Source organism: Nipponia nippon, unplaced genomic scaffold (genome assembly GCF_047370975.1).
Source record: "Nipponia nippon isolate SJK-2023a ecotype South Korea unplaced genomic scaffold, ASM4737097v1 scaffold_35, whole genome shotgun sequence".
Taxonomy (NCBI): Eukaryota; Metazoa; Chordata; class Aves; order Pelecaniformes; family Threskiornithidae; genus Nipponia; species Nipponia nippon.
In genome coordinates this window covers 4073896-4098047 of record NW_028262353.1, presented here as the reverse complement: position 1 = coordinate 4098047, position 24152 = coordinate 4073896, and the positions used below count along the sequence as shown (strand labels likewise).

At 45.8% G+C, this 24152-nt stretch overlaps 1 long non-coding RNA gene across 5 annotated transcripts in view; it reads right to left on the bottom strand.

Moving 5' to 3' along the window:
* The window catches only part of LOC148054071 (uncharacterized), an 80367-nt gene that overhangs the window by 15498 nt on the left and 40717 nt on the right, over positions 1 to 24152 (bottom strand). The window lies entirely within an intron of this gene.

Sequence of the window (24152 nt, the reverse complement as noted above, 5' to 3'; positions counted from 1 at the left end):
TTTGGACCCTAAATTGCAACTTGCTGCCCTAAAAATGAGGGTTTAAACCCTCAAAATGAAACTGTGGGCCATAGAAAAAAGGCTATGGGTAATAAAAGCCAGGTTCGGAGGCTAAAAACGAGGATTTTTGGACCTAAAAAGGAGAATTTGGGCCTTAAAAATGGGGCTTTGGGCTTTAAAATGGGGCTTTGGCCCTAAAAAATTGGCCTTTGGGCCCTAAAACTGAGGTTTGGGGCCCTGAAAAGGCCTCGGAAGCTAAAAACTGAGGATTTGGGCCCCAAAATCAGCCTTTGGATCCTAGAAATAAGGCTTTGGACGATCAAAATCGTACTTCCAGCCTAAACTCTGGGCCCTCAGGTGAGGCTCGGGACCTGAACAGCAGGATTTGGAATTTATAAAAGAGGGTTTGGACCCCAAAAAAGAGTGTTTGGACTGTAAAAAGGAGAGTCTAGCACCTAAAAATGAGGATCTGAACCCTCAAAATCAGGGGTTTGACGTTAAAAATCAGAGTTTCGACCCAACAAAGGATGGTATCAAGCCGACAATCAAAGCTTTGGACTCTACAAATGAGGCTTTGGGCCCTAAAACAAGGGTTTGCCCCCTAAAAAGGAGGATTCAGGCCCTAAAGAGGAGGATTCGGGACCTAAAAAGGAGGGCTTGGACCCTAAGAAGGAGGGTTTGGATCCTGAAAATAAGGATTTGGACCATGAAAATGAGGATTTCGGCCCTAAAAAGGAGGGTTCGGACCATGGAATCACAGCTTTGGACTGTACAAATGAGGCTTTGGGCCCTAAGATTCAGCCTTTGGGGGCTAAAAGAAGGGTTTGGAACCTAAAAATGAGGATTTGGTCCCAAAAACTAAGGGTTTGGGCCCTGAAAAGGAGGCTTTGGACCCTAAAAAGGAGGCTTTGGACCCTAAAAAGGAGGTTTGGACCCCAAAAACGAGGGCTTGGACCCTAAAATCGAGGCTTTGGACCCTAAAAAGGAGGCTTTGGACCCTAAAAAGATAAATTTGGACCCTAAAATTGAGGCTTTGGGCCCTAAAAATGAGGATTTGGACCCTAAAATGACGATTTGGACCCTGAAAAGGAGAGCTTGGACTATAAAAATGAGGCTTTGGGCCCTAATAATGAGGCTTTCGGCCCTAAAAATGAGGCTTTGGGCCCTAAAATGCAGAGTTTCAACCCAAAACATTAGGCTTTGGACCTTAAAAAGGAGGGGCTGCACCACAAAAGTGAGGGCTTGGACCTTAAAATGAGAATTTAGACCCTAAAAATGAGGCTTCAGGTCCTAAAAGAAGGGTTTGCACCCTAAAAATGAGGGGTTGAACCCTAAAATGAGCATTTAGACACTAAAATGGAGGGCTTGGACACTACAATGGAGGTTTGGGCCCTGAAAATGAGGCTTGGGACCTAGGAATCAAAGCTTTGGACTCTACAAAGGAGAGTTTGCACCCTACAAATGAGGCTTTGGGCCTAAAAGAGGGGTTTGGACCCTGAAAATGAGAGTTTAGACCATAAAGAAAGAGGATTCAGACCCTAAAAATGAGGCTTTGGGCCCTAAAAAGGAGGCTTTAGGCCCTAAAAGGGGAGTCTGGACCCTAAAACTGAGGGTTTAGACCATGAAAGTGAGTGTTTGGACCCTAAAAATGAGGCTTTGGGCCCTAAAATGGAGGCTTTGGGCCCTAAAAATGAGGCCTTGGACCCTAGAATCACAGCTTTGGACTCTACAAATGAGGCTTTGGGCCCTAAAAAAAGGGTTTGCCCCCTAAAAAGGAGGGTTTCCCCCTAAAAAGGAGGATTCGGGCCCTGAAAAGGAGAGCTTGGACTATAAAAATGAGGCTTTGGGCCCTAATAATGAGGCTTTGGGCCCTAAAATGCAGAGTTTCAACCCAAAACATTAGGCTTTGGACCTTAAAAAGGAGGGGTTGGACCACAAAAGTGAGGGCTTGGACCTTGAGAATTTAGACCCTAAAAATGAGGCTTCAGGTCCTAAAAGAAGGGTTTGCACCCTAAAAATGAGGGGTTGAACCCTAAAATGAGCATTTAGACACTAAAATGGAGGGCTTGGACACTACAATGGAGGTTTGGGCCCTGAAAATGAGGCTTGGGACCTAGGAATCAAAGCTTTGGACTCTACAAAGGAGAGTTTGCACCCTACAAATGAGGCTTTGGGCCTAAAAGAGGGGTTTGGACCCTGAAAATGAGAGTTTAGACCATAAAGAAAGAGGATTCAGACCCTAAAAATGAGGCTTTGGGCCCTAAAAAGGAGGCTTTAGGCCCTAAAAGGGGAGTCTGGACCCTAAAACTGAGGGTTTAGACCATGAAAGTGAGCGTTTGGACCCTAAAAATGAGGATTTGGGCCCTAAAATGGAGGCTTTGGGCCCTAGAAATGGGGTTTGGACCCTAAAAATGAGGCTTTGGGCCCTAAAAGAAGGGTTTGCCCCCTAAAAAGGAGGGTTTGCCCCCTAAAAAGGAGGATTCAGGCCCTAAAGAGGAGGATTCGGGCCCTGAAAAGGAGGATTCGGGCCCTGAAAAGGAGAGCTTGGACTATAAAAATGAGGCTTTGGGCCCTAATAATGAGGCTTTGGGCCCTAATAATGAGGCTTTGGGCCCTAAAAAATGGGTTTGAACCCTAAAATGCAGAGTTTCAACCCAAAACATTAGGCTTTGGACCTTAAAAAGCAGGGTTTGGACCATAGAAATGAGGGTTTGGACCCTGGAATCAAAGCTTTGAACTCCACAAATGAGGCTTCGGGCCCTAAAAATGAGGCTCTGGGTCCTAAAAGGCAGCTTTGGGCCCTAAAAATGAGCGTTTGCATCCTAAAATGAGGATTTGGACCCTAAAAAGGAGGGCTTGGACCCTAAAAAGGAGGATTTGGACGCTAAACATGCGGGTTTCAATCCTGGAATCACAGCTTTGGACTCTACAAATAAGGCTCCAGGCCCTGAAAATGAGGCTTCAGGTCCTAGAAGAAGGGTGTGGACCCTAAAATGAGAATTTGCATCCTAAAAATGAGGGTTTGGACCCTAAAAATGAGCCTTTGGACCCTGAAAATGAGGGTTTGGACCCTGAAAATGAGGGTTTGGACCTAGGAATCAAAGCTTTGGACGCTACAAATGAGGCTTTGGGCCCTAAAAGAAGGGTTTGGACCCTAAAAATGAGAGTTTAGACCATAAAGAAAGAGGATTCAGGCCCTAAAAAGGAGATTTTGGGCCCTAAAAAGGAGGATTCGGGACCTAAAAAGGAGGGCTTGGATCCTGAAAATAAGGATTTGGACCATAAAAATGAGGATTTCGGCCCTAAAAAGGAGGGTTCGGACCCTGGAATCACAGCTTTGGACTGTACAAATGAGGCTTTGGGCCCTAAAATGGAGGCTTTGGGCCCTAAAAATGAGGCCTTGGACCCTAGAATCACAGCTTTGGACTCTACAAATGAGGCTTTGGGCCCTAAAAAAAGGGTTTGCCCCCTAAAAAGGAGGGTTTGCCCCCTAAAAAGGAGGATTCGGGCCCTGAAAAGGAGAGCTTGGACTATAAAAATGAGGCTTTGGGCCCTAAAAATGAGGCTTTGGGCCCTAAAATGCAGAGTTTCAACCCAAAACATTAGGCTTTGGACCTTAAAAAGGAGGGGTTGGACCACAAAAGTGAGGGCTTGGACCTTGAGAATTTAGACCCTAAAAATGAGGCTTCAGGTCCTAAAAGAAGGGTTTGCACCCTAAAAATGAGGGGTTGAACCCTAAAATGAGCATTTAGACACTAAAATGGAGGGCTTGGACACTACAATGGAGGTTTGGGCCCTGAAAATGAGGCTTGGGACCTAGGAATCAAAGCTTTGGACTCTACAAAGGAGAGTTTGCACCCTACAAATGAGGCTTTGGGCCTAAAAGAGGGGTTTGGACCCTGAAAATGAGAGTTTAGACCATAAAGAAAGAGGATTCAGACCCTAAAAATGAGGCTTTGGGCCCTAAAAAGGAGGCTTTAGGCCCTAAAAGGGGAGTCTGGACCCTAAAACTGAGGGTTTAGACCATGAAAGTGAGTGTTTGGACCCTAAAAATGAGGATTTGGGCCCTAAAATGGAGGCTTTGGGCCCTAGAAATGGGGTTTGGACCCTAAAAATGAGGCTTTGGGCCCTAAAAGAAGGGTTTGCCCCCTAAAAAGGAGGGTTTGCCCCCTAAAAAGGAGGATTCAGGCCCTAAAGAGGAGGATTCGGGCCCTAAAGAGGAGGATTCGGGCCCTGAAAAGGAGAGCTTGGACTATAAAAATGAGGCTTTGGGCCCTAATAATGAGGCTTTGGGCCCTAAAAAATGGGTTTGAACCCTAAAATGCAGAGTTTCAACCCAAAACATTAGGCTTTGGACCTTAAAAAGCAGGGTTTGGACCATAGAAATGAGGGTTTGGACCCTGGAATCAAAGCTTTGAACTCCACAAATGAGGCTTCGGGCCCTAAAAATGAGGCTCTGGGTCCTAAAAGGCAGCTTTGGGCCCTAAAAATGAGCGTTTGCATCCTAAAATGAGGATTTGGACCCTAAAAAGGAGGGCTTGGACCCTAAAAAGGAGGATTTGGACGCTAAACATGCGGGTTTCAATCCTGGAATCACAGCTTTGGACTCTACAAATAAGGCTCCAGGCCCTGAAAATGAGGCTTCAGGTCCTAGAAGAAGGGTGTGGACCCTAAAATGAGAATTTGCATCCTAAAAATGAGGGTTTGGACCCTAAAAATGAGCCTTTGGACCCTGAAAATGAGGGTTTGGACCTAGGAATCAAAGCTTTGGACGCTACAAATGAGGCTTTGGGCCCTAAAAGAAGGGTTTGGACCCTAAAAATGAGAGTTTAGACCATAAAGAAAGAGGATTCAGGCCCTAAAAAGGAGATTTTGGGCCCTAAAAAGGAGGATTCGGGACCTAAAAAGGAGGGCTTGGATCCTGAAAATAAGGATTTGGACCATAAAAATGAGGATTTCGGCCCTAAAAAGGAGGGTTCGGACCCTGGAATCACAGCTTTGGACTGTACAAATGAGGCTTTGGGCCCTAAAATGGAGGCTTTGGGCCCTAAAAATGAGGCCTTGGACCCTAGAATCACAGCTTTGGACTCTACAAATGAGGCTTTGGGCCCTAAAAAAAGGGTTTGCCCCCTAAAAAGGAGGGTTTGCCCCCTAAAAAGGAGGATTCGGGCCCTGAAAAGGAGAGCTTGGACTATAAAAATGAGGCTTTGGGCCCTAATAATGAGGCTTTCGGCCCTAAAATGCAGAGTTTCAACCCAAAACATTAGGCTTTGGACCTTAAAAAGGAGGGGCTGCACCACAAAAGTGAGGGCTTGGACCTTAAAATGAGAATTTAGACCCTAAAAATGAGGCTTCAGGTCCTAAAAGAAGGGTTTGCACCCTAAAAATGAGGGGTTGAACCCTAAAATGAGCATTTAGACACTAAAATGGAGGGCTTGGACACTACAATGGAGGTTTGGGCCCTGAAAATGAGGCTTGGGACCTAGGAATCAAAGCTTTGGACTCTACAAAGGAGAGTTTGCACCCTACAAATGAGGCTTTGGGCCTAAAAGAGGGGTTTGGACCCTGAAAATGAGAGTTTAGACCATAAAGAAAGAGGATTCAGACCCTAAAAATGAGGCTTTGGGCCCTAAAAAGGAGGCTTTAGGCCCTAAAAGGGGAGTCTGGACCCTAAAACTGAGGGTTTAGACCATGAAAGTGAGCGTTTGGACCCTAAAAATGAGGATTTGGGCCCTAAAATGGAGGCTTTGGGCCCTAGAAATGGGGTTTGGACCCTAAAAATGAGGCTTTGGGCCCTAAAAGAAGGGTTTGCCCCCTAAAAAGGAGGGTTTGCCCCCTAAAAAGGAGGATTCAGGCCCTAAAGAGGAGGATTCGGGCCCTAAAGAGGAGGATTCGGGCCCTGAAAAGGAGAGCTTGGACTATAAAAATGAGGCTTTGGGCCCTAATAATGAGGCTTTGGGCCCTAAAAAATGGGTTTGAACCCTAAAATGCAGAGTTTCAACCCAAAACATTAGGCTTTGGACCTTAAAAAGCAGGGTTTGGACCATAGAAATGAGGGTTTGGACCCTGGAATCAAAGCTTTGAACTCCACAAATGAGGCTTCGGGCCCTAAAAATGAGGCTCTGGGTCCTAAAAGGCAGCTTTGGGCCCTAAAAATGAGCGTTTGCATCCTAAAATGAGGATTTGGACCCTAAAAAGGAGGGCTTGGACCCTAAAAAGGAGGATTTGGACGCTAAACATGCGGGTTTCAATCCTGGAATCACAGCTTTGGACTCTACAAATAAGGCTCCAGGCCCTGAAAATGAGGCTTCAGGTCCTAGAAGAAGGGTGTGGACCCTAAAATGAGAATTTGCATCCTAAAAATGAGGGTTTGGACCCTAAAAATGAGCCTTTGGACCCTGAAAATGAGGGTTTGGACCTAGGAATCAAAGCTTTGGACGCTACAAATGAGGCTTTGGGCCCTAAAAGAAGGGTTTGGACCCTAAAAATGAGAGTTTAGACCATAAAGAAAGAGGATTCAGGCCCTAAAAAGGAGATTTTGGGCCCTAAAAAGGAGGATTCGGGACCTAAAAAGGAGGGCTTGGATCCTGAAAATAAGGATTTGGACCATAAAAATGAGGATTTCGGCCCTAAAAAGGAGGGTTCGGACCCTGGAATCACAGCTTTGGACTGTACAAATGAGGCTTTGGGCCCTAAAATGGAGGCTTTGGGCCCTAAAAATGAGGCCTTGGACCCTAGAATCACAGCTTTGGACTCTACAAATGAGGCTTTGGGCCCTAAAAAAAGGGTTTGCCCCCTAAAAAGGAGGGTTTGCCCCCTAAAAAGGAGGATTCGGGCCCTGAAAAGGAGAGCTTGGACTATAAAAATGAGGCTTTGGGCCCTAATAATGAGGCTTTCGGCCCTAAAATGCAGAGTTTCAACCCAAAACATTAGGCTTTGGACCTTAAAAAGGAGGGGTTGGACCACAAAAGTGAGGGCTTGGACCTTGAGAATTTAGACCCTAAAAATGAGGCTTCAGGTCCTAAAAGAAGGGTTTGCACCCTAAAAATGAGGGGTTGAACCCTAAAATGAGCATTTAGACACTAAAATGGAGGGCTTGGACACTACAATGGAGGTTTGGGCCCTGAAAATGAGGCTTGGGACCTAGGAATCAAAGCTTTGGACTCTACAAAGGAGAGTTTGCACCCTACAAATGAGGCTTTGGGCCTAAAAGAGGGGTTTGGACCCTGAAAATGAGAGTTTAGACCATAAAGAAAGAGGATTCAGACCCTAAAAATGAGGCTTTGGGCCCTAAAAAGGAGGCTTTAGGCCCTAAAAGGGGAGTCTGGACCCTAAAACTGAGGGTTTAGACCATGAAAGTGAGTGTTTGGACCCTAAAAATGAGGATTTGGGCCCTAAAATGGAGGCTTTGGGCCCTAGAAATGGGGTTTGGACCCTAAAAATGAGGCTTTGGGCCCTAAAAGAAGGGTTTGCCCCCTAAAAAGGAGGGTTTGCCCCCTAAAAAGGAGGATTCAGGCCCTAAAGAGGAGGATTCGGGCCCTAAAGAGGAGGATTCGGGCCCTGAAAAGGAGAGCTTGGACTATAAAAATGAGGCTTTGGGCCCTAATAATGAGGCTTTGGGCCCTAAAAAATGGGTTTGAACCCTAAAATGCAGAGTTTCAACCCAAAACATTAGGCTTTGGACCTTAAAAAGCAGGGTTTGGACCATAGAAATGAGGGTTTGGACCCTGGAATCAAAGCTTTGAACTCCACAAATGAGGCTTCGGGCCCTAAAAATGAGGCTCTGGGTCCTAAAAGGCAGCTTTGGGCCCTAAAAATGAGCGTTTGCATCCTAAAATGAGGATTTGGACCCTAAAAAGGAGGGCTTGGACCCTAAAAAGGAGGATTTGGACGCTAAACATGCGGGTTTCAATCCTGGAATCACAGCTTTGGACTCTACAAGAAAGAGGATTCAGACCCTGAAAATGAGGATTTGGACCCTAAAATGCAGGGTTTGGGCCCTAAAAGGGGAGTCTGGACCCTAAAACTGAGGGTTTAGACCATAAAAATGAGGCTTTGGGCCCTAAAATGGAGAGTTTGGGCTCTACAAATGAGGCTTTGCCCCCTAAAAAGGAGGGTTTGCCCCCTAAAAAGGAGGGTTTGGACCCTAAAAAGGAGATTTTGGGCCCTAAAAAGGAGGATTCGGGACCTAAAAAGGAGGATTCGGGACCTAAAAAGGAGGATTCGGGACCTAAAAAGGAGGGCTTGGATCCTGAAAATAAGGATTTGGACCATGAAAATGAGGATTTCGGCCCTAAAAAGGAGGGTTCGGACCCTGGAATCACAGCTTTGGACTGTACAAATGAGGCTTTGGGCCCTAAGATTCAGCCTTTGGGGGCTAAAAGAAGGGTTTGGAACCTAAAAATGAGGATTTGGTCCCAAAAACTGAGGGTTTGGGCCCTGAAAAGGAGGCTTTGGACCCTAAAGAGGAGGCTTTGGACCCTAAAAAGGAGGGTTTGGACCCTAAAAAGGTAAATTTGGACCCTAAAATTGAGGCTTTGGGCCCTAAAAATGAGGATTTGGACCCTAAAAAGGAGGATTTGGACACTAAAATGACAATTTGGACCCTGAAAAGGAGAGCTTGGACTATAAAAATGAGGCTTTGGGCCCTAAAAATGAGGCTTTGGGCCCTAAAATGCAGAGTTTCAACCCAAAACATTAGGCTTTGGACCTTAAAAAGGAGGGGTTGGACCACAAAAGTGAGGGCTTGGACCTTAAAATGAGAATTTAGACCCTAAAAATGAGGCTTCAGGTCCTAAAAGAAGGGTTTGCACCCTAAAAATGAGGGGTTGAACCCTAAAATGAGCATTTAGACACTAAAATGGAGGGCTTGGACACTACAATGGAGGTTTGGGCCCTGAAAATGAGGCTTGGGACCTAGGAATCAAAGCTTTGGACTCTACAAAGGAGAGTTTGCACCCTACAAATGAGGCTTTGGGCCTAAAAGAGGGGTTTGGACCCTGAAAATGAGAGTTTAGACCATAAAGAAAGAGGATTCAGACCCTAAAAATGAGGCTTTGGGCCCTAAAAAGGAGGCTTTAGGCCCTAAAAGGGGAGTCTGGACCCTAAAACTGAGGGTTTAGACCATGAAAGTGAGCGTTTGGACCCTAAAAATGAGGATTTGGGCCCTAAAATGGAGGCTTTGGGCCCTAGAAATGGGGTTTGGACCCTAAAAATGAGGCTTTGGGCCCTAAAAGAAGGGTTTGCCCCCTAAAAAGGAGGGTTTGCCCCCTAAAAAGGAGGATTCAGGCCCTAAAGAGGAGGATTCGGGCCCTAAAGAGGAGGATTCGGGCCCTGAAAAGGAGAGCTTGGACTATAAAAATGAGGCTTTGGGCCCTAATAATGAGGCTTTGGGCCCTAAAAAATGGGTTTGAACCCTAAAATGCAGAGTTTCAACCCAAAACATTAGGCTTTGGACCTTAAAAAGCAGGGTTTGGACCATAGAAATGAGGGTTTGGACCCTGGAATCAAAGCTTTGAACTCCACAAATGAGGCTTCGGGCCCTAAAAATGAGGCTCTGGGTCCTAAAAGGCAGCTTTGGGCCCTAAAAATGAGCGTTTGCATCCTAAAATGAGGATTTGGACCCTAAAAAGGAGGGCTTGGACCCTAAAAAGGAGGATTTGGACGCTAAACATGCGGGTTTCAATCCTGGAATCACAGCTTTGGACTCTACAAATAAGGCTCCAGGCCCTGAAAATGAGGCTTCAGGTCCTAGAAGAAGGGTGTGGACCCTAAAATGAGAATTTGCATCCTAAAAATGAGGGTTTGAACCCTAAAAATGAGCCTTTGGACCCTGAAAATGAGGGTTTGGACCTAGGAATCAAAGCTTTGGACGCTACAAATGAGGCTTTGGGCCCTAAAAGAAGGGTTTGGACCCTAAAAATGAGAGTTTAGACCATAAAGAAAGAGGATTCAGGCCCTAAAAAGGAGATTTTGGGCCCTAAAAAGGAGGATTCGGGACCTAAAAAGGAGGGCTTGGATCCTGAAAATAAGGATTTGGACCATAAAAATGAGGATTTCGGCCCTAAAAAGGAGGGTTCGGACCCTGGAATCACAGCTTTGGACTGTACAAATGAGGCTTTGGGCCCTAAAATGGAGGCTTTGGGCCCTAAAAATGAGGCCTTGGACCCTAGAATCACAGCTTTGGACTCTACAAATGAGGCTTTGGGCCCTAAAAAAAGGGTTTGCCCCCTAAAAAGGAGGGTTTGCCCCCTAAAAAGGAGGATTCGGGCCCTGAAAAGGAGAGCTTGGACTATAAAAATGAGGCTTTGGGCCCTAATAATGAGGCTTTCGGCCCTAAAATGCAGAGTTTCAACCCAAAACATTAGGCTTTGGACCTTAAAAAGGAGGGGTTGGACCACAAAAGTGAGGGCTTGGACCTTGAGAATTTAGACCCTAAAAATGAGGCTTCAGGTCCTAAAAGAAGGGTTTGCACCCTAAAAATGAGGGGTTGAACCCTAAAATGAGCATTTAGACACTAAAATGGAGGGCTTGGACACTACAATGGAGGTTTGGGCCCTGAAAATGAGGCTTGGGACCTAGGAATCAAAGCTTTGGACTCTACAAAGGAGAGTTTGCACCCTACAAATGAGGCTTTGGGCCTAAAAGAGGGGTTTGGACCCTGAAAATGAGAGTTTAGACCATAAAGAAAGAGGATTCAGACCCTAAAAATGAGGCTTTGGGCCCTAAAAAGGAGGCTTTAGGCCCTAAAAGGGGAGTCTGGACCCTAAAACTGAGGGTTTAGACCATGAAAGTGAGTGTTTGGACCCTAAAAATGAGGATTTGGGCCCTAAAATGGAGGCTTTGGGCCCTAGAAATGGGGTTTGGACCCTAAAAATGAGGCTTTGGGCCCTAAAAGAAGGGTTTGCCCCCTAAAAAGGAGGGTTTGCCCCCTAAAAAGGAGGATTCAGGCCCTAAAGAGGAGGATTCGGGCCCTAAAGAGGAGGATTCGGGCCCTGAAAAGGAGAGCTTGGACTATAAAAATGAGGCTTTGGGCCCTAATAATGAGGCTTTGGGCCCTAAAAAATGGGTTTGAACCCTAAAATGCAGAGTTTCAACCCAAAACATTAGGCTTTGGACCTTAAAAAGCAGGGTTTGGACCATAGAAATGAGGGTTTGGACCCTGGAATCAAAGCTTTGAACTCCACAAATGAGGCTTCGGGCCCTAAAAATGAGGCTCTGGGTCCTAAAAGGCAGCTTTGGGCCCTAAAAATGAGCGTTTGCATCCTAAAATGAGGATTTGGACCCTAAAAAGGAGGGCTTGGACCCTAAAAAGGAGGATTTGGACGCTAAACATGCGGGTTTCAATCCTGGAATCACAGCTTTGGACTCTACAAGAAAGAGGATTCAGACCCTGAAAATGAGGATTTGGACCCTAAAATGCAGGGTTTGGGCCCTAAAATGAGAGTCTGGACCCTAAAACTGAGGGTTTAGACCATAAAAATGAGGCTTTGGGCCCTAAAATGGAGAGTTTGGGCTCTACAAATGAGGCTTTGCCCCCTAAAAAGGAGGGTTTGCCCCCTAAAAAGGAGGGTTTGGACCCTAAAAAGGAGATTTTGGGCCCTAAAAAGGAGGATTCGGGACCTAAAAAGGAGGATTCGGGACCTAAAAAGGAGGATTCGGGACCTAAAAAGGAGGGCTTGGATCCTGAAAATAAGGATTTGGACCATGAAAATGAGGATTTCGGCCCTAAAAAGGAGGGTTCGGACCCTGGAATCACAGCTTTGGACTGTACAAATGAGGCTTTGGGCCCTAAGATTCAGCCTTTGGGGGCTAAAAGAAGGGTTTGGAACCTAAAAATGAGGATTTGGTCCCAAAAACTGAGGGTTTGGGCCCTGAAAAGGAGGCTTTGGACCCTAAAGAGGAGGCTTTGGACCCTAAAAAGGAGGGTTTGGACCCTAAAAAGGTAAATTTGGACCCTAAAATTGAGGCTTTGGGCCCTAAAAATGAGGATTTGGACCCTAAAAAGGAGGATTTGGACACTAAAATGACAATTTGGACCCTGAAAAGGAGAGCTTGGACTATAAAAATGAGGCTTTGGGCCCTAAAAATGAGGCTTTGGGCCCTAAAATGCAGAGTTTCAACCCAAAACATTAGGCTTTGGACCTTAAAAAGGAGGGGTTGGACCACAAAAGTGAGGGCTTGGACCTTAAAATGAGAATTTAGACCCTAAAAATGAGGCTTCAGGTCCTAAAAGAAGGGTTTGCACCCTAAAAATGAGGGGTTGAACCCTAAAATGAGCATTTAGACACTAAAATGGAGGGCTTGGACACTACAATGGAGGTTTGGGCCCTGAAAATGAGGCTTGGGACCTAGGAATCAAAGCTTTGGACTCTACAAAGGAGAGTTTGCACCCTACAAATGAGGCTTTGGGCCTAAAAGAGGGGTTTGGACCCTGAAAATGAGAGTTTAGACCATAAAGAAAGAGGATTCAGACCCTAAAAATGAGGCTTTGGGCCCTAAAAAGGAGGCTTTAGGCCCTAAAAGGGGAGTCTGGACCCTAAAACTGAGGGTTTAGACCATGAAAGTGAGCGTTTGGACCCTAAAAATGAGGATTTGGGCCCTAAAATGGAGGCTTTGGGCCCTAGAAATGGGGTTTGGACCCTAAAAATGAGGCTTTGGGCCCTAAAAGAAGGGTTTGCCCCCTAAAAAGGAGGGTTTGCCCCCTAAAAAGGAGGATTCAGGCCCTAAAGAGGAGGATTCGGGCCCTGAAAAGGAGGATTCGGGCCCTGAAAAGGAGAGCTTGGACTATAAAAATGAGGCTTTGGGCCCTAATAATGAGGCTTTGGGCCCTAAAAAATGGGTTTGAACCCTAAAATGCAGAGTTTCAACCCAAAACATTAGGCTTTGGACCTTAAAAAGCAGGGTTTGGACCATAGAAATGAGGGTTTGGACCCTGGAATCAAAGCTTTGAACTCCACAAATGAGGCTTCGGGCCCTAAAAATGAGGCTCTGGGTCCTAAAAGGCAGCTTTGGGCCCTAAAAATGAGCGTTTGCATCCTAAAATGAGGATTTGGACCCTAAAAAGGAGGGCTTGGACCCTAAAAAGGAGGATTTGGACGCTAAACATGCGGGTTTCAATCCTGGAATCACAGCTTTGGACTCTACAAATAAGGCTCCAGGCCCTGAAAATGAGGCTTCAGGTCCTAGAAGAAGGGTGTGGACCCTAAAATGAGAATTTGCATCCTAAAAATGAGGGTTTGGACCCTAAAAATGAGCCTTTGGACCCTGAAAATGAGGGTTTGGACCTAGGAATCAAAGCTTTGGACGCTACAAATGAGGCTTTGGGCCCTAAAAGAAGGGTTTGGACCCTAAAAATGAGAGTTTAGACCATAAAGAAAGAGGATTCAGGCCCTAAAAAGGAGATTTTGGGCCCTAAAAAGGAGGATTCGGGACCTAAAAAGGAGGGCTTGGATCCTGAAAATAAGGATTTGGACCATAAAAATGAGGATTTCGGCCCTAAAAAGGAGGGTTCGGACCCTGGAATCACAGCTTTGGACTGTACAAATGAGGCTTTGGGCCCTAAAAATGAGGCCTTGGACCCTAGAATCACAGCTTTGGACTCTACAAATGAGGCTTTGGGCCCTAAAAAAAGGGTTTGCCCCCTAAAAAGGAGGGTTTGCCCCCTAAAAAGGAGGATTCGGGCCCTGAAAAGGAGAGCTTGGACTATAAAAATGAGGCTTTGGGCCCTAATAATGAGGCTTTCGGCCCTAAAAATGAGGCTTTGGGCCCTAAAATGCAGAGTTTCAACCCAAAACATTAGGCTTTGGACCTTAAAAAGGAGGGGCTGCACCACAAAAGTGAGGGCTTGGACCTTAAAATGAGAATTTAGACCCTAAAAATGAGGCTTCAGGTCCTAAAAGAAGAGTTTGCACCCTAAAAATGAGGGATTGAACCCTAAAATGAGCATTTAGACACTAAAATGGAGGGCTTGGACACTACAATGGAGGTTTGGGCCCTGAAAATAAGGCTTGGGACCTAGGAATCAAAGCTTTGGACTCTACAAAGGAGAGTTTGCACCCTACAAATGAGGCTTTGGGCCTAAAAGAGGGGTTTGGACCCTGAAAATGAGAGTTTAGACCATAAAGAAAGAGGATTCAGACCCTAAAAATGAGGCTTTGGGCCCTAAAAGGGGAGTCTGGACCCTAAAACTGAGGGTTTAGACCATGAAAACGAGCGTTTGGACCCTAAAAATGAGGCTTTGGGCCCTAAAATGGAGGCTTTGGACCCTAAAAGGAGGTTTGGACCCCAAAAACGAGGGCTTGGACCCTAAAATCGAGGCTTTGGACCCTAAAAAGGAGGCTTTGGACCCTAAAAAGATAAATTTGGACCCTAAAATTGAGGCTTTCGGCCCTAAAAATGAGGCTTTGGGCCCTAAAATGCAGAGTTTCAACCCAAAACATTAGGCTTTGGACCTTAAAAAGGAGGGGCTGCACCACAAAAGTGAGGGCTTGGACCTTAAAATGAGAATTTAGACCCTAAAAATGAGGCTTCAGGTCCTAAAAGAAGGGTTTGCACCCTAAAAATGAGGGGTTGAACCCTAAAATGAGCATTTAGACACTAAAATGGAGGGCTTGGACACTACAATGGAGGTTTGGGCCCTGAAAATGAGGCTTGGGACCTAGGAATCAAAGCTTTGGACTCTACAAAGGAGAGTTTGCACCCTACAAATGAGGCTTTGGGCCTAAAAGAGGGGTTTGGACCCTGAAAATGAGAGTTTAGACCATAAAGAAAGAGGATTCAGACCCTAAAAATGAGGCTTTGGGCCCTAAAAAGGAGGCTTTAGGCCCTAAAAGGGGAGTCTGGACCCTAAAACTGAGGGTTTAGACCATGAAAGTGAGCGTTTGGACCCTAAAAATGAGGATTTGGGCCCTAAAATGGAGGCTTTGGGCCCTAGAAATGGGGTTTGGACCCTAAAAATGAGGCTTTGGGCCCTAAAAGAAGGGTTTGCCCCCTAAAAAGGAGGGTTTGCCCCCTAAAAAGGAGGATTCAGGCCCTAAAGAGGAGGATTCGGGCCCTGAAAAGGAGGATTCGGGCCCTGAAAAGGAGAGCTTGGACTATAAAAATGAGGCTTTGGGCCCTAATAATGAGGCTTTGGGCCCTAAAAAATGGGTTTGAACCCTAAAATGCAGAGTTTCAACCCAAAACATTAGGCTTTGGACCTTAAAAAGCAGGGTTTGGACCATAGAAATGAGGGTTTGGACCCTGGAATCAAAGCTTTGAACTCCACAAATGAGGCTTCGGGCCCTAAAAATGAGGCTCTGGGTCCTAAAAGGCAGCTTTGGGCCCTAAAAATGAGCGTTTGCATCCTAAAATGAGGATTTGGACCCTAAAAAGGAGGGCTTGGACCCTAAAAAGGAGGATTTGGACGCTAAACATGCGGGTTTCAATCCTGGAATCACAGCTTTGGACTCTACAAATAAGGCTCCAGGCCCTGAAAATGAGGCTTCAGGTCCTAGAAGAAGGGTGTGGACCCTAAAATGAGAATTTGCATCCTAAAAATGAGGGTTTGGACCCTAAAAATGAGCCTTTGGACCCTGAAAATGAGGGTTTGGACCTAGGAATCAAAGCTTTGGACGCTACAAATGAGGCTTTGGGCCCTAAAAGAAGGGTTTGGACCCTAAAAATGAGAGTTTAGACCATAAAGAAAGAGGATTCAGGCCCTAAAAAGGAGATTTTGGGCCCTAAAAAGGAGGATTCGGGACCTAAAAAGGAGGGCTTGGATCCTGAAAATAAGGATTTGGACCATAAAAATGAGGATTTCGGCCCTAAAAAGGAGGGTTCGGACCCTGGAATCACAGCTTTGGACTGTACAAATGAGGCTTTGGGCCCTAAAATGGAGGCTTTGGGCCCTAAAAATGAGGCCTTGGACCCTAGAATCACAGCTTTGGACTCTACAAATGAGGCTTTGGGCCCTAAAAAAAGGTTTGCCCCCTAAAAAGGAGGGTTTGCCCCCTAAAAAGGAGGATTCGGGCCCTGAAAAGGAGAGCTTGGACTATAAAAATGAGGCTTTGGGCCCTAATAATGAGGCTTTCGGCCCTAAAAATGAGGCTTTGGGCCCTAAAATGCAGAGTTTCAACCCAAAACATTAGGCTTTGGACCTTAAAAAGGAGGGGCTGCACCACAAAAGTGAGGGCTTGGACCTTAAAATGAGAATTTAGACCCTAAAAATGAGGCTTCAGGTCCTAAAAGAAGGGTTTGCACCCTAAAAATGAGGGGTTGAACCCTAAAATGAGCATTTAGACACTAAAATGGAGGGCTTGGACACTACAATGGAGGTTTGGGCCCTGAAAATGAGGCTTGGGACCTAGGAATCAAAGCTTTGGACTCTACAAAGGAGAGTTTGCACCCTACAAATGAGGCTTTGGGCCTAAAAGAGGGGTTTGGACCCTGAAAATGAGAGTTTAGACCATAAAGAAAGAGGATTCAGACCCTAAAAATGAGGCTTTGGGCCCTAAAAAGGAGGCTTTAGGCCCTAAAAGGGGAGTCTGGACCCTAAAACTGAGGGTTTAGACCATGAAAGTGAGCGTTTGGACCCTAAAAATGAGGATTTGGGCCCTAAAATGGAGGCTTTGGGCCCTAGAAATGGGGTTTGGACCCTAAAAATGAGGCTTTGGGCCCTAAAAGAAGGGTTTGCCCCCTAAAAAGGAGGGTTTGCCCCCTAAAAAGGAGGATTCAGGCCCTAAAGAGGAGGATTCGGGCCCTAAAGAGGAGGATTCGGGCCCTGAAAAGGAGAGCTTGGACTATAAAAATGAGGCTTTGGGCCCTAATAATGAGGCTTTGGGCCCTAAAAAATGGGTTTGAACCCTAAAATGCAGAGTTTCAACCCAAAACATTAGGCTTTGGACCTTAAAAAGCAGGGTTTGGACCATAGAAATGAGGGTTTGGACCCTGGAATCAAAGCTTTGAACTCCACAAATGAGGCTTCGGGCCCTAAAAATGAGGCTCTGGGTCCTAAAAGGCAGCTTTGGGCCCTAAAAATGAGCGTTTGCATCCTAAAATGAGGATTTGGACCCTAAAAAGGAGGGCTTGGACCCTAAAAAGGAGGATTTGGACGCTAAACATGCGGGTTTCAATCCTGGAATCACAGCTTTGGACTCTACAAATAAGGCTCCAGGCCCTGAAAATGAGGCTTCAGGTCCTAGAAGAAGGGTGTGGACCCTAAAATGAGAATTTGCATCCTAAAAATGAGGGTTTGGACCCTAAAAATGAGCCTTTGGACCCTGAAAATGAGGGTTTGGACCTAGGAATCAAAGCTTTGGACGCTACAAATGAGGCTTTGGGCCCTAAAAGAAGGGTTTGGACCCTAAAAATGAGAGTTTAGACCATAAAGAAAGAGGATTCAGGCCCTAAAAAGGAGATTTTGGGCCCTAAAAAGGAGGATTCGGGACCTAAAAAGGAGGGCTTGGATCCTGAAAATAAGGATTTGGACCATAAAAATGAGGATTTCGGCCCTAAAAAGGAGGGTTCGGACCCTGGAATCACAGCTTTGGACTGTACAAATGAGGCTTTGGGCCCTAAAATGGAGGCTTTGGGCCCTAAAAATGAGGCCTTGGACCCTAGAATCACAGCTTTGGACTCTACAAATGAGGCTTTGGGCCCTAAAAAAGGGTTTGCCCCCTAAAAAGGAGGGTTTGCCCCCTAAAAAGGAGGATTCGGGCCCTGAAAAGGAGAGCTTGGACTATAAAAATGAGGCTTTGGGCCCTAATAATGAGGCTTTCGGCCCTAAAATGCAGAGTTTCAACCCAAAACATTAGGCTTTGGACCTTAAAAAGGAGGGGTTGGACCACAAAAGTGAGGGCTTGGACCTTGAGAATTTAGACCCTAAAAATGAGGCTTCAGGTCCTAAAAGAAGGGTTTGCACCCTAAAAATGAGGGGTTGAACCCTAAAATGAGCATTTAGACACTAAAATGGAGGGCTTGGACACTACAATGGAGGTTTGGGCCCTGAAAATGAGGCTTGGGACCTAGGAATCAAAGCTTTGGACTCTACAAAGGAGAGTTTGCACCCTACAAATGAGGCTTTGGGCCTAAAAGAGGGGTTTGGACCCTGAAAATGAGAGTTTAGACCATAAAGAAAGAGGATTCAGACCCTAAAAATGAGGCTTTGGGCCCTAAAAAGGAGGCTTTAGGCCCTAAAAGGGGAGTCTGGACCCTAAAACTGAGGGTTTAGACCATGAAAGTGAGTGTTTGGACCCTAAAAATGAGGATTTGGGCCCTAAAATGGAGGCTTTGGGCCCTAGAAATGGGGTTTGGACCCTAAAAATGAGGCTTTGGGCCCTAAAAGAAGGGTTTGCCCCCTAAAAAGGAGGGTTTGCCCCCTAAAAAGGAGGATTCAGGCCCTAAAGAGGAGGATTCGGGCCCTAAAGAGGAGGATTCGGGCCCTGAAAAGGAGAGCTTGGACTATAAAAATGAGGCTTTGGGCCCTAATAATGAGGCTTTGGGCCCTAAAAAATGGGTTTGAACCCTAAAATGCAGAGTTTCAACCCAAAACATTAGGCTTTGGACCTTAAAAAGCAGGGTTTGGACCATAGAAATGAGGGTTTGGACCCTGGAATCAAAGCTTTGAACTCCACAAATGAGGCTTCGGGCCCTAAAAATGAGGCTCTGGGTCCTAAAAGGCAGCTTTGGGCCCTAAAAATGAGCGTTTGCATCCTAAAATGAGGATTTGGACCCTAAAAAGGAGGGCTTGGACCCTAAAAAGGAGGATTTGGACGCTAAACATGCGGGTTTCAATCCTGGAATCACAGCTTTGGACTCTACAAGAAAGAGGATTCAGACCCTGAAAATGAGGATTTGGACCCTAAAATGCAGGGTTTGGGCCCTAAAAGGGGAGTCTGGACCCTAAAACTGAGGGTTTAGACCATAAAAATGAGGCTTTGGGCCCTAAAACTGAGGCTTTGGGCCCTAAAATGGAGAGTTTGGGCTCTACAAATGAGGCTTTGCCCCCTAAAAAGGAGGGTTTGCCCCCTAAAAAGGAGGGTTTGGACCCTAAAAAGGAGATTTTGGGCCCTAAAAAGGAGGATTCGGGACCTAAAAAGGAGGATTCGGGACCTAAAAAGGAGGATTCGGGACCTAAAAAGGAGGGCTTGGATCCTGAAAATAAGGATTTGGACCATGAAAATGAGGATTTCGGCCCTAAAAAGGAGGGTTCGGACCCTGGAATCACAGCTTTGGACTGTACAAATGAGGCTTTGGGCCCTAAGATTCAGCCTTTGGGGGCTAAAAGAAGGGTTTGGAACCTAAAAATGAGGATTTGGTCCCAAAAACTGAGGGTTTGGGCCCTGAAAAGGAGGCTTTGGACCCTAAAGAGGAGGCTTTGGACCCTAAAAAGGAGGGTTTGGACCCTAAAAAGGTAAATTTGGACCCTAAAATTGAGGCTTTGGGCCCTAAAAATGAGGATTTGGACCCTAAAAAGGAGGATTTGGACACTAAAATGACAATTTGGACCCTGAAAAGGAGAGCTTGGACTATAAAAATGAGGCTTTGGGCCCTAAAAATGAGGCTTTGGGCCCTAAAATGCAGAGTTTCAACCCAAAACATTAGGCTTTGGACCTTAAAAAGGAGGGGTTGGACCACAAAAGTGAGGGCTTGGACCTTAAAATGAGAATTTAGACCCTAAAAATGAGGCTTCAGGTCCTAAAAGAAGGGTTTGCACCCTAAAAATGAGGGGTTGAACCCTAAAATGAGCATTTAGACACTAAAATGGAGGGCTTGGACACTACAATGGAGGTTTGGGCCCTGAAAATGAGGCTTGGGACCTAGGAATCAAAGCTTTGGACTCTACAAAGGAGAGTTTGCACCCTACAAATGAGGCTTTGGGCCTAAAAGAGGGGTTTGGACCCTGAAAATGAGAGTTTAGACCATAAAGAAAGAGGATTCAGACCCTAAAAATGAGGCTTTGGGCCCTAAAAAGGAGGCTTTAGGCCCTAAAAGGGGAGTCTGGACCCTAAAACTGAGGGTTTAGACCATGAAAGTGAGCGTTTGGACCCTAAAAATGAGGATTTGGGCCCTAAAATGGAGGCTTTGGGCCCTAGAAATGGGGTTTGGACCCTAAAAATGAGGCTTTGGGCCCTAAAAGAAGGGTTTGCCCCCTAAAAAGGAGGGTTTGCCCCCTAAAAAGGAGGATTCAGGCCCTAAAGAGGAGGATTCGGGCCCTGAAAAGGAGGATTCGGGCCCTGAAAAGGAGAGCTTGGACTATAAAAATGAGGCTTTGGGCCCTAATAATGAGGCTTTGGGCCCTAAAAATGGGTTTGAACCCTAAAATGCAGAGTTTCAACCCAAAACATTAGGCTTTGGACCTTAAAAAGCAGGGTTTGGACCATAGAAATGAGGGTTTGGACCCTGGAATCAAAGCTTTGAACTCCACAAATGAGGCTTCGGGCCCTAAAAATGAGGCTCTGGGTCCTAAAAGGCAGCTTTGGGCCCTAAAAATGAGCGTTTGCATCCTAAAATGAGGATTTGGACCCTAAAAAGGAGGGCTTGGACCCTAAAAAGGAGGATTTGGACGCTAAACATGCGGGTTTCAATCCTGGAATCACAGCTTTGGACTCTACAAATAAGGCTCCAGGCCCTGAAAATGAGGCTTCAGGTCCTAGAAGAAGGGTGTGGACCCTAAAATGAGAATTTGCATCCTAAAAATGAGGGTTTGGACCCTAAAAATGAGCCTTTGGACCCTGAAAATGAGGGTTTGGACCTAGGAATCAAAGCTTTGGACGCTACAAATGAGGCTTTGGGCCCTAAAAGAAGGGTTTGGACCCTAAAAATGAGAGTTTAGACCATAAAGAAAGAGGATTCAGGCCCTAAAAAGGAGATTTTGGGCCCTAAAAAGGAGGATTCGGGACCTAAAAAGGAGGGCTTGGATCCTGAAAATAAGGATTTGGACCATAAAAATGAGGATTTCGGCCCTAAAAAGGAGGGTTCGGACCCTGGAATCACAGCTTTGGACTGTACAAATGAGGCTTTGGGCCCTAAAATGGAGGCTTTGGGCCCTAAAAATGAGGCCTTGGACCCTAGAATCACAGCTTTGGACTCTACAAATGAGGCTTTGGGCCCTAAAAAAGGGTTTGCCCCCTAAAAAGGAGGGTTTGCCCCCTAAAAAGGAGGATTCGGGCCCTGAAAAGGAGAGCTTGGACTATAAAAATGAGGCTTTGGGCCCTAATAATGAGGCTTTGGGCCCTAAAAATGAGGCTTTGGGCCCTAAAATGCAGAGTTTCAACCCAAAACATTAGGCTTTGGACCTTAAAAAGGAGGGGCTGCACCACAAAAGTGAGGGCTTGGACCTTAAAATGAGAATTTAGACCCTAAAAATGAGGCTTCAGGTCCTAAAAGAAGGGTTTGCACCCTAAAAATGAGGGGTTGAACCCTAAAATGAGCATTTAGACACTAAAATGGAGGGCTTGGACACTACAATGGAGGTTTGGGCCCTGAAAATGAGGCTTGGGACCTAGGAATCAAAGCTTTGGACTCTACAAAGGAGAGTTTGCACCCTACAAATGAGGCTTTGGGCCTAAAAGAGGGGTTTGGACCCTGAAAATGAGAGTTTAGACCATAAAGAAAGAGGATTCAGACCCTAAAAATGAGGCTTTGGGCCCTAAAAAGGAGGCTTTAGGCCCTAAAAGGGGAGTCTGGACCCTAAAACTGAGGGTTTAGACCATGAAAGTGAGCGTTTGGACCCTAAAAATGAGGATTTGGGCCCTAAAATGGAGGCTTTGGGCCCTAAAAATGGGGTTTGGACCCTAAAAATGAGGCTTTGGGCCCTAAAAGAAGGGTTTGCCCCCTAAAAAGGAGGGTTTGCCCCCTAAAAAGGAGGATTCAGGCCCTAAAGAGGAGGATTCGGGCCCTAAAGAGGAGGATTCGGGCCCTGAAAAGGAGAGCTTGGACTATAAAAATGAGGCTTTGGGCCCTAATAATGAGGCTTTGGGCCCTAAAAAATGGGTTTGAACCCTAAAATGCAGAGTTTCAACCCAAAACATTAGGCTTTGGACCTTAAAAAGCAGGGTTTGGACCATAGAAATGAGGGTTTGGACCCTGGAATCAAAGCTTTGAACTCCACAAATGAGGCTTCGGGCCCTAAAAATGAGGCTCTGGGTCCTAAAAGGCAGCTTTGGGCCCTAAAAATGAGCGTTTGCATCCTAAAATGAGGATTTGGACCCTAAAAAGGAGGGCTTGGACCCTAAAAAGGAGGATTTGGACGCTAAACATGCGGGTTTCAATCCTGGAATCACAGCTTTGGACTCTACAAGAAAGAGGATTCAGACCCTGAAAATGAGGATTTGGACCCTAAAATGCAGGGTTTGGGCCCTAAAATGGAGGCTTTGAGCCCTAAAACTGAGGGTTTAGACCATAAAAATGAGGCTTTGGGCCCTAAAACTGAGGCTTTGGGCCCTAAAATGGAGAGTTTGGGCTCTACAAATGAGGCTTTGCCCCCTAAAAAGGAGGGTTTGCCCCCTAAAAAGGAGGGTTTGGACCCTAAAAAGGAGATTTTGGGCCCTAAAAAGGAGGATTCGGGACCTAAAAAGGAGGATTCGGGACCTAAAAAGGAGGATTCGGGACCTAAAAAGGAGGGCTTGGATCCTGAAAATAAGGATTTGGACCATGAAAATGAGGATTTCGGCCCTAAAAAGGAGGGTTCGGACCCTGGAATCACAGCTTTGGACTGTACAAATGAGGCTTTGGGCCCTAAGATTCAGCCTTTGGGGGCTAAAAGAAGGGTTTGGAACCTAAAAATGAGGATTTGGTCCCAAAAACTGAGGGTTTGGGCCCTGAAAAGGAGGCTTTGGACCCTAAAGAGGAGGCTTTGGACCCTAAAAAGGAGGGTTTGGACCCTAAAAAGGTAAATTTGGACCCTAAAATTGAGGCTTTGGGCCCTAAAAATGAGGATTTGGACCCTAAAAAGGAGGATTTGGACACTAAAATGACAATTTGGACCCTGAAAAGGAGAGCTTGGACTATAAAAATGAGGCTTTGGGCCCTAAAAATGAGGCTTTGGGCCCTAAAATGCAGAGTTTCAACCCAAAACATTAGGCTTTGGACCTTAAAAAGGAGGGGTTGGACCACAAAAGTGAGGGCTTGGACCTTAAAATGAGAATTTAGACCCTAAAAATGAGGCTTCAGGTCCTAAAAGAAGGGTTTGCACCCTAAAAATGAGGGGTTGAACCCTAAAATGAGCATTTAGACACTAAAATGGAGGGCTTGGACACTACAATGGAGGTTTGGGCCCTGAAAATGAGGCTTGGGACCTAGGAATCAAAGCTTTGGACTCTACAAAGGAGAGTTTGCACCCTACAAATGAGGCTTTGGGCCTAAAAGAGGGGTTTGGACCCTGAAAATGAGAGTTTAGACCATAAAGAAAGAGGATTCAGACCCTAAAAATGAGGCTTTGGGCCCTAAAAAGGAGGCTTTAGGCCCTAAAAGGGGAGTCTGGACCCTAAAACTGAGGGTTTAGACCATGAAAGTGAGCGTTTGGACCCTAAAAATGAGGATTTGGGCCCTAAAATGGAGGCTTTGGGCCCTAGAAATGGGGTTTGGACCCTAAAAATGAGGCTTTGGGCCCTAAAAGAAGGGTTTGCCCCCTAAAAAGGAGGGTTTGCCCCCTAAAAAGGAGGATTCAGGCCCTAAAGAGGAGGATTCGGGCCCTAAAGAGGAGGATTCGGGCCCTGAAAAGGAGAGCTTGGACTATAAAAATGAGGCTTTGGGCCCTAATAATGAGGCTTTGGGCCCTAAAAAATGGGTTTGAACCCTAAAATGCAGAGTTTCAACCCAAAACATTAGGCTTTGGACCTTAAAAAGCAGGGTTTGGACCATAGAAATGAGGGTTTGGACCCTGGAATCAAAGCTTTGAACTCCACAAATGAGGCTTCGGGCCCTAAAAATGAGGCTCTGGGTCCTAAAAGGCAGCTTTGGGCCCTAAAAATGAGCGTTTGCATCCTAAAATGAGGATTTGGACCCTAAAAAGGAGGGCTTGGACCCTAAAAAGGAGGATTTGGACGCTAAACATGCGGGTTTCAATCCTGGAATCACAGCTTTGGACTCTACAAATAAGGCTCCAGGCCCTGAAAATGAGGCTTCAGGTCCTAGAAGAAGGGTGTGGACCCTAAAATGAGAATTTGCAT